Source organism: Vulpes vulpes, chromosome 4 (assembly GCF_048418805.1).
Source record: "Vulpes vulpes isolate BD-2025 chromosome 4, VulVul3, whole genome shotgun sequence".
In the NCBI taxonomy this organism is placed as follows: Eukaryota; Metazoa; Chordata; class Mammalia; order Carnivora; family Canidae; genus Vulpes; species Vulpes vulpes.
The window spans coordinates 94,396,498-94,413,276 of record NC_132783.1 but is presented as its reverse complement, the minus strand read 5'-3'; the positions used below and the strand labels follow the sequence as shown (position 1 = coordinate 94,413,276).

The 16,779-nt window shown below is 42.3% G+C and overlaps 1 protein-coding gene and 1 pseudogene across 11 annotated transcripts in view; both read left to right on the top strand.

Moving 5' to 3' along the window:
• The window catches only part of MCC (MCC regulator of WNT signaling pathway), a 349,930-nt gene that overhangs the window by 54,276 nt on the left and 278,875 nt on the right, over nt 1-16,779 (top strand). For 4 of the 11 annotated variants that reach the window (XR_012001147.1, XM_072756475.1, XM_072756474.1 and 1 more), the window contains one exon: nt 4,303-4,337. The exons of the other annotated variants lie outside the window; for them this stretch is intronic. The gene's annotated coding sequence lies outside the window, so the exon portion shown is untranslated. The remainder of the gene's footprint in view (nt 1-4,302; nt 4,338-16,779) is intronic. 11 annotated transcript variants of the gene reach the window in all.
• LOC112928918 (U4 spliceosomal RNA) lies at nt 2,638-2,719 on the top strand (annotated as a pseudogene).

Here is a 16,779-nt window from a genome sequence, read left to right as displayed (position 1 = left end):
TTTGAGTGAGTGGAGGCACCCATCTAGGATAGGAAATGTGATGGCAGCACTCAGGAAGTGAACTCAAGGGTGCTGCTTCCACAAGTAGGCACAGGCCCGTGTGGAAGCTAATTTGCCCAACACAAGTCACGTGAAACACTTCCTCCAAAATGAGACTGGAACTGGAAGATAAAAGCTGCATTTGTGGCAAAATTAAGAAGGCGTTGATGAACAAAGACTTCAAATTTAGGTTTGATCCAAGGAATCAAATTTCAGAAAACCAAGATTATTTAAAATGTAATCTCTCGATTCTGGGAAAGAGGTTCGTATTGGCAGGATCACAGAATCAGACAAGCCAAAAAAAAAAAAAAAAAAAAAAAAGACTCTGAAAGCTGATAATAGTTAGGATGTGCATTTTTACATCAGGGAATGTCAGGGTAGAGATGAATTATGTCCAGTAATTTTCTCACCCCCTGACCCCCTACTGCACCCAAATTCCTAACATTGGTATCTTTCACTCTTGAGAGAAACAAGGAGAGAATAACCTGGATTGCACAGATAAACTGAAGTTCAAATTACAGAGTAAATATTTACAGGACAACAGAGCTATTTCTAGCAAGTGTCCCTTTTTCCCCTTGCTGAACAGAAATAGCCAAAATTAGTTCTTGGGGGGAAAAAGGACCCCTTTTTAAAGGTTTGAATTACCATAAGGAGTAACTGAGGTTGTAAAGTGCCTTAGCTATACAAATCTTTCAAGATAGTTTTAAAAATCAGCAAAGAAGTTGAACCAAATCAAGTCTAGGAAAAACAAAAATCCTGAATTAGCAGCTGTTGATTCTACTTGCTGTATAAGAAGCTATAGGTTAGGGTTTGTTAACTTTGTAAATAAGCAATAAAAACCTGTTGGGCTGGGAAAAATTGTGTGCTAAAAGCTACTTGATGCTTTGGCGGGTGGGATATTTTGAGGCAGATCCCCTTGTCATGATGCGACATATGGGGCCAGAGATGGAAATACATTTTAAGCCAAGGCTATAGTGTTTGATTACCTGAAAACAGAAAGTTTCACAAAACCTCAGTGGGTGTGCATGCATGTCAGTTAATGATTCCAGCTGGACTTGTAAAAAAAAATATTGAAACAGTTGTCAAGGGAAGAATGCCAACATGGAAAGAGATTGCCTGGCAATTAGAAAAGCAGTGGAGTTCTCTGGTTGGTTGCATGATAAGAGTGGGAGTAATTGCTTGTCCCTGTTTCCTATGGGCTGTGTGGACTTGTCCACAGAATATGTGGCACGCTAGCAATGACTTCTTGCTTTGTCAGGGCCCCTCCTGGCCTCCCACATTGGTGGTTCCTTCCCTCACCTGTGTTCAGAACACTTATTATAATTATCTATAGTCTCCATGGGAGACCCTCAGATCTTTGCAGGCAGGGACAGAGGAAAACCCATCAGTATTGCCAGCCCCTGGTCTCTATGTGACGTGGTAGGGCATTAGTAAACTTTGAAGTTACTTGCTTGGCCCAAACTGCACATGACATTATAGCATAACAAATGTGTTGGGTTAACCACTTCTAGTTTGGTTGAAGGGCACGTTTGGGAATTTAGTTTGGTCATATTACCATAACCTCCTCTCTATTCCCCATTTGTTTATTCATTCAACAAATACTGTATGCCTTCCATGTGCTAGGTGCTGTTCTTAGGTATGGGGATATAGAAATAAAACTGATACGGTCCTTGTTTGAATGGATCCTACATCCTAGAAGGAGGCAGACTAGACACATGACAGATGTATGTCCAGTAGTGACGTGTGCTGAAAAGAGAAAATACAGAGAGTAAAAGTGGAGGATGCTATTAGAGTGATCAGGGAAGACCTGTCTATGGGAATCTTTGGATTGACCCTGAATGAAATGAGGGATAGAGCCATGCAAAGATGGGAGATGATCTTTTCACGCAAGGGAAGAACAAAATTAAGGTTAAGCCTTTGACTCTTGATTTCAGCGCTGGTCATGATTTCAGGGTTGTGAGATGAAGCCCTCCCTAAGTTGGGCTCTGTGCTGTGTGCACAGAGCCCACTTGAGACTCTCTCTCTCCCTCTTCCACTCATGCATGTGCTCTTTCTTTCTCTGATAATAAATAAAATCTTAAAAGAAGGAATGGTTTAAAGAACTGAGTGGCACAGATATTGGCCATGAATGATCTGAAAACTGCCCTCCCTGGATGGTTGGTTCAGTGTTGACAGATGCTGATATATAGAATACAGGTGGGTTCTGAATTAGGAAAACTGGATTCTACTTTCCACTGTCACTTGGACCAATCTCCTTCAACTATTTAGAATCATTGACCTTATTGCTATGAAACTTAGTATCAGTTTATTGATTAGTAGCAAACATAGCTCTAAGGGGCTTGGAATGCTGACACTTGTTTTCCTATTGAGTTATCTGGCAGTCAGATTATAACCAGAAAGTTGTCTGGTGAGCCTGGAACTGGACAAAGGGATGCTTCCATTAGGTAGTATCATTAAGCCATTCTTTGATGTAAGGCTTCTCTTCTGCAAATTATTTGTATGACTGATGAGGAAACTGAGGTCTGAATAAGGCTGGCCAGGGGTGGAGGGGGAAGTGTAGAACACAAAGTTGTTGTTGTTGTTTTAACTCCAGGGATAGCTTTTGCGCAGTGGCAGTATTGTAGCCAATTAGGTTTATCTGAGGCACGATTATTGCTAATTGAAAACTTTATTTTTTTATTTTTTATTTATTATTATTATTATTTTTAATTGAAAACTTTAACTCCAGGGATAATTTTTCCTCTTCCTCACATTCTTCTATTTCTGTATCACAGGATTTGCTTTAAAGTCTGCGTCTTGGGCAGCCCCGGTGGCGCAGTGGTTTAGCGCCACCTGCAGCCCAGGGCGTGATCCTGGAGACCTAGGATCGAGTCCCACATCGGGCTCTCTGCATGGAGCCTGCTTCTCCCTCTCCCTGTGTCTCTGCCTCTCTCTCTCTGTCTCTATGAATAAATAAATAAAATCTTAAAAAAAAAAATAAAGTCTGCGTCTTGGGGCACCTGGGTTGCTCAGTATGTTAAGTGTCCAACTCTTGATTTCAGCTCAGGTCTTGATCTCAGGGTCCTGAGATTTGAGCCCCAAGTCGGGCTCCTTGCTGAGGATGGAACCTACTTAAGATTCTCTCTCTCTCCCTCTGCCTCTACTCCGTAACTCCCTCAGATCATGTATTCTTTTTAAAAATAAAGTTTGTTTTTTTTTTAAGTATGTGTCTTGTAATATTCTGTACTTCTCTTAGAGGAAGCCTAATTCTTTAGTAAACTTGTCTATACATGACATTAATACTAAATTGCACTATTAAAATAATTAGAAGGATTTATTTTTTGTTCTGATCTTTTGGGTATATTGTAGTAGTCCGCTCTAGGTGGGTTCCTATTGGCTGAGATAGTTGGGGCTTAACAAATCTTAAAAATCCAAAGGAGCAGGGATGCCTGGGTGGCTCAGTGAGTGGTTGAGTGTCTGCCTTTGGCTCAGGGCATGGTCTTGGGGTCCTGGGATTGAGTCCCACATCGGGTCCTCACAGGGAGCCTGCTTCTCCGTCTGCTTATGTTTTTGCCTCTCTGTCTCTCATGAATAAATAAATTCTTAAAAAAAAAATCCAAAGGAGCAGTTGTGTTCTGTTTTTGGTGAAATAATGAGAGATGGGCTTACTGTTTAGATGGTTTGCCAGCTGCTCTGTGTTGATGGTTGCATGACTTGGTCAACCCTACTGTCCTTTTTGAAAAACTGCGGTAAGCTATACAGAAGACATAATCTCCCATTTTAACCAATTTTAAGTATGCAGAGCTGTGGCATTACTACATTCACATTGTGTGCATCCCTTATCATTCTCCATCTCCAGCACTTTCTCATCTGCCCCAACTAAAATTCCGTATCCATTAAACACTAACTCCCCATTTCTACCCCAGCCCCCTTCCTGGCAACCACTCTTTGACTCTGTCTCTCTATGAATCTGACTAATCTAGATCCCTCACCTAAGTGTAATCATGACATACTTGTGTTTTTGTGACTGGTTTATCTTCCTAGCTATGTCTTCAACGATCATTAATACTGTAGCATGTGTCAGAATTTTCTTCCTTTGTATAGCTGATTTTTTTTTCCATTTTGTTTATACATTCATCCTATTTTTTTTTCATCCTATTTTGTTTTACAATCATCCATCAGTGGACACCTGGGTTGCCTCTCCCTTTTGGCTGTTGTGAATAATGCTGCGACGAACATGGATGTACAATTAATTACCTGAGTCCCTGCTTTTCTGTTTTTTAGGTATACACCCAGAAGTGGAATTGCTAGACCATCAGGTAATCCTGTGTTTAAATTTTTGAGGAATTGCCTTCACATTTTCCATAGTGGCCTCTGTGCTTTACATCATCCCCCCCAGCAGTGCACAAAGGTTCCAGTTTCTCCACATCCTTGCCGACACTTGTTCTTTTTGGTGCTGCTTTGCTTTTGACCCAATAGCCATCCTAATGGGTGTGAGGTGGTAGCTCATCCTGGGTTCCATTTGCATTTTCCTAATGATTCCTAAATATTTAGGATCATCTCTTGTGCTTATCAGCCATAGCGGTCTTTGGAGAAATGCCTATTTGAGCCCTTGCCTGTTTCTTCTTTTGTTGTTGTTGTTGTACCATAGTTCTTCCTGTAGTTGGGGTATCCATCCTCTACCCCTTTTATCCTTTGTGCTGGTCTCTTGTTATGTTCATGGTTGGGGCTTTGCAGGCACTTTTGGTATTTCCAGATGGAGCGACAGCATAAAATGAGGCAGGAGAATAAAGCGCTTCCCCACGGAAAACAAACAGACTCCGCCCAAGCCAGGAGGCTCCTTCCTCCACTGTGTCCAGGAAGAAGTGGTTTCCGAATGCATTGTGGGGCCAGCTTGTGCTTCACAGGCACATGACCAGCAGCTTTTCCTATGGAGCTAGAGCTAGACACCCCCTAGCAACATTGGGCATGCACCAGAGTTATCTATTCACGGCAGTTGAAGAGTTACTTTGCACATGCTGTGATTTCACAGTATTTTTTTTTTTTAAGATTTTATTTATTTATTCATGAGAGAGGCAGAGACCTAGGCAGAGGGAGAAGCAGGCTCCCTGCAAGGAGCCTCATGTGGGACTTGATCCCCAGAACCTGAGATCATGCCCTGAGCCAAAGGCAGATGCTCAACCGCTGAGCCACCCAGGCATCCCATGATTTCACAGTATTTAAAGAGGAGTTTTAGGAGAGGGTTTTAGCAAGGGGGTGGGGAGGGCTGTGGAGAGTAGCCAAGAAGTCTGAGGCTGGCCTGTTAGATTAGATAACTGTTACTTTATTTCTTGGTGCTATGAATCTAATCCTGGTTAAACCAAATCTAATTTATTTTCATGCTTGATTGGGAGCACTTTTGATTAAGTGTTTGGATGACAGTAAGCCCTCATATAAGAGGGCTAGTGTTGAGGAATGAGCTAGTCCAGAGGCTGCGGTGCCCCAACTGATGATTAATAGAGTAATAATAGTGAGCAGTGGCAAAAATAGGTGAGCTGGACCCCGAGACACGAGGAGTTTTTACTTGTAGCTTAGAAGGGGTAGATTTAAACTCAAATGTGGGATCCTCTTTTCAGGATACCTTGGTACATGTGGGGAGAAAGTAGTCCACCTTCTGCTGTGACTAGTAGGGCCTTCCAAGACTGGGTTTTCACTTGGGGCTTCTGAGTTGCTTATGAAAATGCTGTCTGGACAGAAGTGTGATTATTGGCAAAGGTTGGGTCTGATGCTGAGAAAGCTGCCTTCAGACCCTTCAATTCTCAAAGTGTGAAAGACAGAGCATCTATCTTACCATCTTACATTCAAAATGGCCCCAGCTAGTGATGGTGACATATGGGGGTTGGGGAATATGTCGAATGATGAGGAAAGGCTCTGGTGTTTTGGCACCTTCTGTACTACTCTACTGAGTCAGGTTACCTCCGTTGTCTGTGTGTGAAACTATGCTGTGGTGAAGCTGTTCACTCTGAAATCCTAGCTCTGCCTCTTCTTAGCTGGGTAGTCTGATAATTGCTTTTCTGGGCTATGTGTTCCCTATTATAAAATGGTGGTGTTAGAATAGTATCACCCACCTTAGACAAATGTTGTGAAGGCCAGGAGATAAGCCTTGGAGTGCTTATCAAAGTGTCTGGTAAATACTATTCGTTATCTTGTGCTGCTGCAGTGATAACCCAACTAACTTGTCATTGTTTTGCTCCGATGGTGCTTACTTGCTACAGTGATGGTGCCAGGGAGAACAGAAGCACTTTATAAACAGAACATTAGGAGCTGTGGTTGGAAGCACTGGAATAATGTAAAAGAAGTTCTTAAGTGTAGATAGATAAGTCATGAAGAAAATATCTAGGGATCCCGCGTCTTACAGCCCCCTGATGATTTTGTTCTCTGGATCTGAATGCCAAAAACTCACTAGGAGGGAAACTGTTGTTGTTGTTTCTTTTTTAAATAATAAATTTATTTTTTATTGGTATTCAATTTGCCAACATACAGAAAATAACACCCAGTGCTCATCCCGTCAAGTGCCCACCTCAGTGCCCATCACCCAGTCACCCCTACCCCTCGCCCACCTCCCCTTCCACCACCCCTAGTTCCTTTCCCTTCCCAGAGTTAGGAGTTTTCATGTTCTGTCTCCCTTTCTGATATTTCCTACCCATTTCTTCTCCCTTCCCTTCTATTCCCTTTCACTATTATTTATATTCCCGAAATGAATGAGACTGTATAATGGAAACTGTTTTTTCTAAATATTGGCAAGCCTTCGAAAAGAAAGGTGGTTCTTTTCTTTTTTTGGGGGGGGGGGTGATTCTTGGAGCAGAATGTTAATGAGCTAACAAATGGCACGCAACACTAATTGCTTTCTGTTACTCTTTTGGTATACTAATTGTTTTTATTTTTGTCTGGGCTGTAGCGTCTTCAGTCCCTGTTGTGCCCAGTAGAACCACACCTATTTGCTGATGGAAAGTGGGAGAGAGAAGGGGATCAGCACCCCCACCCCCCACCCCGGCCCAGGAGGAGGATGCACTGCCAAGAAACAGATGGTGTCCATGTATTGTGTGACTCCTTATTTCACGAAGATGAGACTTTATCAGGGATGCATACTTGTGGATTCCCTTACAAGTTTTGATCTGGTAACTGTGGGGAGATAGCGGTGCCATGGGAGCTTTGCCTGAGCCGGCAAGAGTGCTGGAGGAGCCCCATCTGCTGGAGGGGAGACGTAGGCCTGGGTAAATGGGTCTGAGAGAGCTGGAGTGTGCCCCACAGCCCTGAAGGCGTTGCTGGTGCTGCTTGTGGCTGACATTTTCATTTGAAAGAAGGTTTTTGTTTTTGTTTTTGTTTTTTCTTAAGTGTGTTGATTGAGGTTTTATCTAATCATCAGACAGGAGGAAGTGGTGGAATGAAGCAGGAATCTCTCCTGCTTGGAAGTTGTTAGGTTTGGTCCTTTGCTGAAGAGTATGTGCCTGAGGGCCACAGGAAGGAGATGGCCAGGGTTGGAGGCCTAAATGAGCCTCAGGCTCTAAGTTTCACTTTTCTGGTCGTAAAGTGAAGTTTTGGACGCCTGAGCTTCCACCTCGGTAGACACCTGCAGTGATGTTGCCCAGTCCCATGGCTGAAACTAGTCCCAGGACACCTGGGTGGCTCAGTGGTTGAGTGTCTGCCTTTGGCCCGCATAGGGCTCTGCATGGAGCCTGCTTCTCCCTCTGTCTGTGTCTCTGCCTCTCTCTCTCTGTCTCTCATGAATGGATAAATAAAATCTTCTAAAAAAGAAAAAAAAGTCTCTCATCAGCTAAGCTGTGGCCTCCCACGTATGTGTCTGATGATGTGAATATCCAACGTGGAAAGCTGGAGCACAGGTCTTAGGTAAAACCAAACATCTTGCTCCCCCCTTCTGCCCTTGCAAACAGAATTGCACACTATTCTCTCTTCCTGCTTTTCCTTCCATGGGGACAGCGGCTCATCTTAGACCCTACAACATGACACCTCCTTCAGGAGGCCTGTCTCAGCTTCCAGTCAGTGCTTGCCAAGTACCCCATGCAGGCTGGCAGCATGACTCATTTTACTGACTTTCCCCCAGCACTCTATCATATGACGTATTTATGTATTTCTCTGTCTTAGAAGCTTACCTGGTGGGGGGTGGCCCATGGCCAGAAATTTTTTTTTTCTCAGCATACTTCTAGGGTGGCTGACAAGATACATGACAGTTAATAATCAAGAAAAGCAGTTAAAAAAAATATACCCAAAAACTAAGAGGTAGAAAAAATACACAAAGGGCAACTACTTATTTATGACCTAGTGTGTAAGCCCTGCTATCCACGCTCGGGTTCCCTGTCCCTGCAGATAGATCCTGGCTATACCTCCCTTCCATCTTGTCCTGAAGGCAAACACTGAGCTTACCTCAGTAAGCTTAACCCAGTATGACTGGGGTTGGAGAGAGATGTTTTCATCTGTGTCATGGGAGTATCTGAGGCTGGCTGGTGATCTCTCTTAAGAAGAGAGAGCAGAGTGGAAGCTGATTGGAAGTAGGTTCCAGGCCTGGGATGGTAGGAGTAGCTCCAGGAGCTGTAATTAGATGATGTTATTATATTAGAAATGATAAATGTGGACGACAACAATACTAAGATTTCGTTGAAATATTTCAAGTGAAGCAATTACTTCTGTTTCATCTTGCAAGTATTTTTTCCTTTATGCATTTCAAAGTCTAAATCTATACTTTCTAACACATGTCACTTTCATACCAGAAAAGTCATGTTCAAACGCATCCCATTAGAAATTACTGTTGTCCATTCATACTGTAACCTAAAGTAAAATCGTAGAACTTGCAAGAATGGTTAACCTAATGTCTCTAACCTTACCAAGATTTTTTTTTCCAAATTAGAAATGAGTGTGTGGTATTTAAGGATGAAGATGTGGAGGATAATTCTATATATAATTTTGCACCACATGCAAAATGACATCCTTTTCTACAGAGGTAGGGAAATCCCTGCATTTAAGTGTCAGTATTCATTTGCAAGTGGCAGATATATGTTAATTGCTTTTCTGGGGTGAATGATTCTTAATCTGGTGGGAAGGATAAAGATTTCAATTCATTTCACTAATTTTAAAAATTCCAGTAGTCATAGGTTACTATATGGAGCTTATAAATCATTCCAGTGAGGTCTGGGTTATTGGGTGGATTTCCTTGAAAATGTGGCATTCCTCAGTGGTAGAATGAAGTCTTCATCACAGCAGTCAGCAGACGATGCTCTGGGTGACTCTGAGTGCCCTGAGTTGCTGGTGCTGATGTGGGTTGGATGGGAAGATGGGCATGTATTATGCCTTGAAATGATGAGGCTGATGCAATATCTTAGAAACACTTCTTAGCACAGCAGTTGGAATTGGAAAGTTAGTATGATCAGTTACATAGAGTTCTGAGGTTTATGATAAAAAATTTATCTTTTCATTGTTCTTCTGTCAAAGAGCCCAGGTAAAGACTGATGGTCTTTTCCCACCTTTAATTCACCAAGTAAATGGAGGAAAGAATTTAAGTTGCCTTTTTTCCCCCTAGTAATCTCTATGCCCAGCATGGAGCTCAAACCCATGACCCCAAGACCAAGAGTTGCATGCTCTGCTGATTGAGCCAGCCAGGCACCCGTAAATTGTGTTTTAAAAATACTCTAACAGCAGCTCTTTCTGCCCATGGGGTCCTGTCTCTGTGCTTTATTACCTTTTATGCACTGAAAAAAAAAAAACTCTAACATTAATTATTAATAGGAAGAGGCCAGCTTAAGAAAAAAAGACATTAGTTTGTAAACTTGTGGATAACATAAACCAGACTATATAGTGGTAAAAAAGGAAGGCAGTTACATACAGTATTAAGGAGTAGCGATCAAAAGTGTGAAGCACTTTGCATGCATTTTTTTATGTCCTTTCCCAGCTTAAAACTCTTCATTTCAGGGTACCCAATCCCTTAGCCCCTGGTGACCCCTGTAGCTCAATCTCTGGCTGCCTCTCACCCTTATGTTCTAGTTTCCAACTCAATTACTTTTAGTAACTTGGAGGTGCCTGACTATCCCTTGGTCTCAGAACTTCACATCTGCTCTTCCTACACTACCCATATCTTCAACTGTTGTGTATCTACCTTATGTTTGTTTCTCTCCTAGGATTTAAGTGTGTGTCCTTTCCAAAGTCTTTCCCGATATTCCTACTCTGGTCCAGATGCTGTGCTGTCTCCTCTGCTCTGATGGCATTAGCTATTTCTGTGTTCTAGCCCTTCATATACTGCACAGGCCTGTGGACTTGGTATTTCCTACCAAAGTGGCTGCTATTCACCACTGATAACTAGCACCTGCATAGAACCTAGCTCTCTGCATTCCCTTTAGAGTGAATGACCTTAATTTAAACTTTGCAACAGCTCCATGATAGGATAAGGGCCCTATCTTTAGGGGCGTTTGTTTGGTAGTGAGCTGTTAGAAGCTCAGACAGATTAAGGGTCTTGCCCAAGACCCTACATCCAATAGGTGGCTGGGCTAAGTTTAAACTGGAGTCTGATTCCAGAATTCCCTGCTGTGTGTGCACAGTGCTTACAGCCTTCTCAGACCATGTGGTCATGGCCTTAAGAATGGGCATCTTTGTAGGAACTCGGATTGGTGGGGGTTGATAGGTTGTAGGGAAGGAGGGGGATTGAGGATGATATCCAGGTTTCTGAGAGGATTATGCTGATAAGTGAGGTTGGGGTTTTGTGGAAAATCTTAATTTGTAGGGAATGATGAGTCTAGATTTGAGCATGCTGAATTCGAGATGGCTGTTGGTCTTCAAAGGGGAAATGTGCAGTAGGCTATGTGATAATAGGGCTCAAAAATTGGTCAGAATTTGGGAATATTTGGCCTTCATGGCTGTTTGCTCCCAGTGCAGAGGAGCTGATGAGCTCTGTTCCAGCCACTCCCAGTAGATGCCTGTACCTCACAGAACACATAAATAAGGAGTAGAATGAAGCAACCAGATAATGTGTGTATTCAAATGCAGCTCAGAGAACTGTAGTCTCTGCCTTCTAGCATTGGATGTATATGTAATATACACATTGATGCCGTTGGTTCAGAATCCGCATTATAATTGAAATAAGTTATGTTTTTTAAGTTTTGGTTCTTTAATTTTTTAAGATTTTATTTATTTATTCACGAGAGACACAGAGAGAGGCAGAGACACAGGCAGAGGGAGAAGCAGGCTCCCTGCAGGGAGCCCAACATGGGACTTGATCCTGGGACTCCAGGATCACGCCCTGGGTTGAAGTCAGGCGCCAAACTGCTGAGCCACCCAGGGATCCCCATGGTTCTTTAATTTTTTTTAAAGAAAAATTTGATTAGCTCATTACACATGAGCATTTCTGCCTTTGATTGTTTCTTAAAGAGCAGGGTAAGGAGTAAGGGGCATGTGGTTATAATCGTAAAAGTAATGCATGTATATACCAAATTTGGAAAATAAAGGAATAAACAAAAAAGTCTTATACTATCAGGTAACATTTTGGTATGTTCTTTTAGTAAAATTTCTTTAAATTAAAAAAATTTAAGTTCTTTATATTTTCTTTAAAAACACATTTTAATAACTCTAAAGTTTTTTATGGAATGTAACACGGACTATTATTGAATAAATAAGTTTTCATTGTTCATATAGGTAATGTATCAACACAATTTTGTTTTCTTATATCTTTAGAGCAGATGGAGGGAGGAGCAAGATTGAGAGGGAGAAAATGTGTGTAAATGAAGAAACTGAGCTGTATATTGTGCAGTGTTGCTGTCTGATGTTAAAGAAGAAAAAAACAAAGGTGCCTTGGGGTCCTGGGATGGTCTTTGTAAAGTAATCCAAAGACTAAGAACATCAGTGTAAACACACACACACACACACACACACACACACACACACACACACACACACGGTCTGTAATAAATTGGGACCATCTGTTAGGTTCTACCTAGGCCTGCTTGCTTAGTTTTCTGCCCGTTCCTTATTTCAGAATGCCTTTCAAATGGTGGCAGAGTGCTGGGTGTCAGATGGCACCAGGGATAAAGTGCAGCAAGGCCAGCAAGGCTGGGCAGCAGATCTGCAGCCAGCCTGGGTTGCTTCACAGTTCCTTATTAACTTTTGGGAGCAACCTAACTGTGGCCACTGTGGCCTTGACCTTCTGATCCGTGGGGCTGTAGGATGGGGATTATGGGGGAAGGGGGGTTAGGGAGTGAACTCACTTTTTTTTTTTTTTAAACCACCATGTGTGAAGCCAATTTTAGAATGCTGTTTTTTTTTTTTTAATTTTTTAAAAAATTTTATTTATTTATGATAGTCACATAGGGAGAGAGAGAGAGGCAGAGACACAAGCAGAGGGAGAAGCAGGCTCCATGCACCGGGAGCCCAACGTGGGATTCGATCCCGGTTCTCCAGGATCACGCCCTGGGCCAAAGGCAGGCGCTAAACCGCTGCGCCACCCAGGGATCCCAGAATGCTGTTTTTAAAGAGAATATTTCATGTGCACATCTAAGAATGTATTGCTTCCTTCTTACGTGTGTTGGTATTAACCTGTTTCTGCACAGTCTGCTACTAACCTATTGTTGCAGAGTTTTCTGTGAACCCATCTATTTGTAGGAAGCTTAATTCCTGGGGTCCCATGGAGTCCCTCTTTTTTTTTTTAAAGATTTTATTTATTAGACACACACACACACACACACACAGGCAGGCTCCATGCAGGGAGCCCAATGTGGGACTCGATCCCGGGTCTCCAGGATCATGCCCTGGGCCAAAGGCAGTGCCAAACCACCAAGCCGCCGGGGCTGCCCAGTCCTTTTTTTTTTTTTTTTTTTTTTTAAAGATTTTATTTATTTATTTATGGTAGACAGAGAGCGAGAGAGGCAGAGACACAGGCAGAGGGAGAAGCAGGCTCCATGCTGGGAGCCTGACGTGGGACTCGATCCCGGGACTCCAGAATCGTGCCCTGGGCCAAAGGCAGGAGCCAAACCGCTGAGCCACCCATGGATTCCCCCTGCCCAGTCCTTTTTAATTATAGGGGCTACTGAAATTTATTTTTTGGCCAAAGAGTGTTACATTATGAATTGCTAACTAGTATTTCTCAGTTTTAATGCTAACTTTCTATAAATAACAACAAAATTATTACTTGAAAACCTACAGTTAAAGGCTTTATTTAATTTTTGTTTAAAGTGGGTATGGCCTGTTGTGCCCAAGATAGCGAATCTGAGAAACCGCCAAGGAGCCGACACTGATGCAAACACACGAGGGTTTATTTACAAGCTCGAGCCTGGGTCCAAGTATACTGGATGCAGCGGAGCAGGGACTTGGACCCCGAGACTAAGAGGCTTAGGAACTTTATAGGGGCCAGTGGCCAATGGGATACGCAGAAAGTTGCAGTCATGCTGGTCCCCTGAGCCGGAGTTCCGGTTAGGGTGTGTCCTGGTCTTTGACTAGGGCGGGGCAGTGCCCTAAGTAATAAGCAGGTCAGCACAAGGCGGGTACAGCCCAAAATAGAGTCAGTCCTGCTCTGCTTGTCCAGGGGTAGGGGATTTTGTTAAATTTCCAGGGTCTGACATGGCCAAAATGCTAATCTAGAACAACCTCCTGGTTTACAAACTATGCCAGGTAATCAATTTAGCTCTTGGAATCAGCGTAGCTATTTCTTTTTTCAGAGTAACTATTTCTGTTTTTGAAGGGAAGAGGGCCTGCTTTGTAGCTTCAGATTTTGTTTTTTGGGAGTTTATGGTCATTGTTTTTCATTTAAGGAGTTTTTTTTTTTTTTAAGATTTTATTTATTCATGAGAGAAAGAGAGAGACAGAGAGAGAGAGAGGTAGGTGCAGAGACACAGGCAGTGGGAGAAGCAGGCTCCATGCAGGGAACCCGATGTGGGACTCCCAGTCTCCAGGATCAAGCTGTGGGCTGAAGGCGGCGCTAAACCGCTGAGCCACCCGAGCTGCCCATTTAAGGAGTTCTTTAACCCTGTGGCCCTACCCTGGATGACCTGTCTGGAGGCTGTGGTTGCTAGGATGGTCTCAGGTCTTTGCTGCTTTCAGGAAGTAAGGGGAAGGCCGAAAGCTGAAAAAATTGGCTTTGCTTTCCTCTGAACCCCAATCCCTCCCTTCTCTGACATGTTGAAAGCTAACCTGGGAACATAGGGTACAAGGAAGTGTCAGAGCCTGGTTTCCTGCCGAGAAATGTCATTGAATACAAACGTATTTTCTCAAGCATAAGCTAGAGCATTCATTCATTCAGGAGTAAGCCTGAAAATAGAAAGAGTTGGTTGTGGGAATTTGGATGGTGAAAGCCTTCATACTTGGTGATTCCAATAGCCCAGGATTAGGTCCATCAAAGGATTGTAGTAGAAACTTGATGGAATGATTGGAAATGTTTTCGGAGTGCTAGTCTGGCTTCCATTTCATTAGCTCTCAAAGTATCCTTAGTCAAAGTGAAGTGATCCCAGCTTACTACAGATCCTTCTCTAATGGTTTCCCTCTTTCCTGGGAGGAAGCTGGTTTGTTAAGAATTACCATTCCTAGCAAGGCAGAGGAAGGAACTGATTAGTTTCTAATCCTAGAATCTGCTTTATGCTCGGCTCTAATTGCTACTACACATTAGAACAAGCATCCAGGCCATCAGAGGAAGTAGGTGTTGTCTGATAGTGTGGCTGAAGTAAGTCCCTGTGTGGCACTAATCAGTGACTTCCTGGAAGTCCCCCACCCTGCTTCATATGGCTGGTGGGTGTACAATGTTCAGAAACTTGTGTGTGTTGGAGAAACTGTATTTCTCTATAGAGAGCTAAAACTCTGCTTTCCTCTGTGTGTCAGTGGTACAGATAAACCTGAGAGCAGTCCATAATTAGTGGAATTTAGGGGCACAACAAAATAGGCAGAATTGGGAGGATGAAGAAAGAAATTGGGAACAGCATATTTTGGGGCGGAAGATTTTATTAACCTATCTATTCTTTTGCTATCACTGTGTTTCTTTCATCACCCTGTTTACTATGGAGGAGTTTCCTGATATTTATTACCTTGTCCATTTGCACAGTGTTATTTGCATTTCTTAATCTGAATTAATCATGAAAATGCCCTCATTTGGTCCAGCTGACTCAGCTTGGCACCACTACATGCCTACTCTCACCCCTTTTCTAAAAATTCTATTTCATTTTAATCTCTACATGCACATGTTAAGTGGTTTAAAGTGTGTGGCCTCATCCTAACATCTCATGCTGAAGTTTTTCGTGCCCTACAAGTGTGGAAGCACCTTCAGCGGCTTGGAATGTCTGGTATTTTATGTGTTCTGCTGGAATGCCTAACACAATATGAGAAGATCAAAGAAGACTCTTTTGAAAGACTATATGTTGAAGGCATGACTCTGAATAGTGGACAGAATCCCTGACTCAGCTTTCTGTGAATTCCCCACGACCTCATTGCTCATCCACAGGGATTTCCCTGTAGGTGCTTTTGGAAATTCTTGAGCAATTGGGAAGCCTCTGCTCCCCTTGTAGAGTATCCTGGAGCTGGTAATGGAACTTTGCCAGAAAAGGTAAAGGACACACAGTCATGGCATTCCTCCTGTTTGCTAGAGACTATACATTGGTTCAGTCATTGGTAATGAATCACTTTTCTGCTTTGGAGGAAATTCTGCTTTTTTTTTAAACTCCAAAAGTTTGTCCAATGTCACTTTTAGCCTTCCAGGAATTGTTCTGATAAATACAAATACAATAGATTCTTTTCTTTCTATTATCACGGAACTAATGGTTCTCTCTTCTCAGTTCATTAACGTTTTCAGATTGATGAAATGGTAGTACTAACTTTATTGCTTGCCCTGTTTCTGTCGTTACTCTTGCTGGCAGGAATCCACGCCATCTTGTCAACATTAGTACGTTTTTTGTGATGCTGTGCTGCCTACCCACATGATAGTGGGTTTTTTTTAGCTTGATGGAAAATTCAAATGAATAAAGGACAACACAGTAAAAGAGACATAGTCTATGATAGGAGAATAATGTCCCTTAATTCACTCACTGAAGTGTTTCCTTGCACTCCGTGCATTATCGTATTCATTTTTATTTTTTTTTTTTATTTTTTTATTTTTTTATTTTTTAATTTTTTTTAATTTTTATTTATTTATGATAGTCACAGAGAGATAGAGAGAGGCAGAGACACAGGCAGAGGGAGAAGCAGGCTCCATGCACCGGGAGCCCGATGTGGGATTCGATCCTGGATCTCCAGGATCGCACCCTGGGCCAAAGGCAGGCGCCAAACTGCTGCGCCACCCAGGGATCCCTCGTATTCATTTTTAAAGAATAATTACTGTGTTTTGTTGAAAGAATGGGCTCATAAATTCTAAGAAACTAATTATATTTTGTTACTGGTGTTGCTAGAATTCTAATAAGCTTATTCCTATTTCTAGTTTAGCTGTTAGAGAAGGGAACGTATCCTAAAGTGTACAAATGTATTTGGTAATTAAAAGTTACTGAGAGAAATAATGATATTTTGTCATTGGAAGAGTTTTCTAACACGTGGTTATAATGAGATCAGCATGGTAGAACCTGATTTTAAATTGAAGAAGGAAATAAAACTGCATCTTCATTCTTTATGTAGCTCTGTCAGAGGAGGAATTAAGTGAGGGCATATTAACTTGATCATACTTGTAGATTCTTCTGAGACTTAAGAAAAAAATCCATAGTATTTATATGGATGATGGAAGATCTCAAAAAGTTACCAGCAGAACAAAGATGGCTATAC